The sequence below is a fragment of the Alosa alosa genome, chromosome 7 (genome assembly GCF_017589495.1).
Source record: "Alosa alosa isolate M-15738 ecotype Scorff River chromosome 7, AALO_Geno_1.1, whole genome shotgun sequence".
Classification (NCBI taxonomy): domain Eukaryota; kingdom Metazoa; phylum Chordata; class Actinopteri; order Clupeiformes; family Clupeidae; genus Alosa; species Alosa alosa.
Genome location: NC_063195.1, coordinates 27941711 through 27943962, shown reverse-complemented (window position 1 = coordinate 27943962; position 2252 = coordinate 27941711).

Here is a 2252-nt window from a genome sequence, read left to right as displayed (position 1 = left end):
AACACACACACACACACACACACACACACACACACACACACACACACACACACCTCCCATTCCTTCACACTTTCATCCCTTACTCTTGGGGGATGGCAAGGTGTGTTGTGTGTTTGGGGGTCACATTTAGCCTTTTCAAACAGTTATGTATGTTTAATGTTTAAAGTTTAATGTATGCAATTTTTCAACCAATCGCTGGCTCAGTGTTTAGTCTTTAAATCTGTCTATTTCCTGGAGATAATGTCATTGTGTGTGTGTGTGTGTGTGTGTGTGTGTGTTTTTGTTAGTGTGTGTGTGTGTATGTGTGTGTGTATGTGCACATATACACACACATCTTGCTGCTAGTGTGGTAGCAATCATGTGGTGGTGCTGCTGGTGTTGTGTCTTGCCCTAGCAGTCCTACTTCTCCCTCCCATGTTTGCAGCAGAGGCAAGACCCTCTCCACATGTAGAGCCTGGTGTGTGTGTGTGTGTGTGTGTGTGTGTGTGTGTGTGTGTGTGTGTGTGTGTGAGGTCTACGTCACCAGCGCCTGAACAGCTTAACCTGCCTTTATTGACTGTGTTCAAAGCAGCGTCAGCAGATCTCAGAACAGGCGTGTCCTCTTCACTCTCCCATGGGAAGGCTGGTGCAACTGGAGAGAAATCTGTGCCCCACTTTAAACCAACTGTATTTATGTACTCCTTAGTGCATTTTTTTTATTTTAATGAGGACCTCTTGTATTTGACTCAGAGGGTTAGGGTTAAGGTCTGGGTTAAAGTGAGATTCAAAAATGAAGCACTTAAATGGGAAGTACTGTACCTGTTGTGGACAGAAAGGAAGGAGCTCAGTCATTTCAGTGGCAAGTTGAATTGAATCCTAATAATGGACCTTATTTAATTTCATTCTCAGAATAAAAAAATGACTGAAATACAACATAACAAAGCTACACAAAAACGTTGCCTTAATTATGTTACCTGAGTAAGCCCTTCTGTTCCTGAGTGAATAAAGAGGTCAGCCGTCACTCATTAGTGTCTTGGGAGTTCTCGTACACACACACACACACACACACACACACACACACACACACACACACACACACACATAAACATACACTGACTAAGACCAGGGCAGTTTTTGTGTGCTGACCTTCCCCTCTGCAAAACCCCCAGTTACCTGCACCACAGTGTCACACTATAGACCAGCTGAATGTTCCAGGTCCTCCATGGAGGTTGGCAGGTTCATTCGCTTTCACTGTGACAATAAATGTGTCATTCAACAGTATCAGTAGCAGAGGCACAGACTAAACCTCTGTAAAGTCAAAGAGAAATACGGAGCAAAGTTTGCTATTGGCATTTGGCCCCGTCTTGTGGCCCTTGGGAACCTGGAGAGTGTTCTCCCCTGCACAACATGGTGGAATTTACAGTATCTCTCAAATGTGTAGCCATATCTAAAATGGAGACCTAATTGGACTAATCTTGATCTTCAGCGTTTCTATGGTGTAGTGCATCCTAGCCTGGGGCTGATAAGGCAGCATATGAATTGTCTCTGATGAACACACACCAGTCATTGTGTGTGTGTGTGTGTGTGTGTGTGTGTGTGTGTGTGTGTGTGTGTGTGTGTGAGTGTGTGTGTGTGTAAGTGTGTGTGCATGTGGGTGCGTGACTGTGCATGTGCGTGTGTGTGTGTGTGTGTGTGTGTGTCTGTCTGTCTGTCTGTGTATGGGGCAAAGGAAGTGTGTCTTTAAAGGTTTTCACAGCTTCCACAGAGTAGCACCCAACCCAACCCAACCCAGCCCAACCCAACCCAACCCAGCAGCATGTCCAGCAGCCCTGCTAGCTGGGTAGGGGATATTCCCTTGGCACAATCAGTCATCCGCTGGGCTCTTACACTCAGGGTCTGAAGCCTACTGACAGGACGTGTTACGACTCTGAACCGGCTGCAGCACGCGTGAATCATCTAAGTGGTGGTGGGGTCTAAATATAAACGTATATTAGCAATATGGACGTACAGCTAAATATAGACATATTGAATCATAGAGATAGATAGATAGATAGATAGATACTTTATTGATCATGGTGGGCAGCTCATAATTGTGTCTTGTTAATAAAGCTGTGGGTTGGACTAAGCAGGGAGCCCCTAGGGAGACATGCCTCGGCAGTCATTATGGTATTGATAGGGGACGCCATTGTCCACAAGCCATTCAAGGTCCATTTTGGTATATTTTTAATGTCTTTTTTTATGACACTGGTCTTTGGCCCCAGGGGCAACTGTGA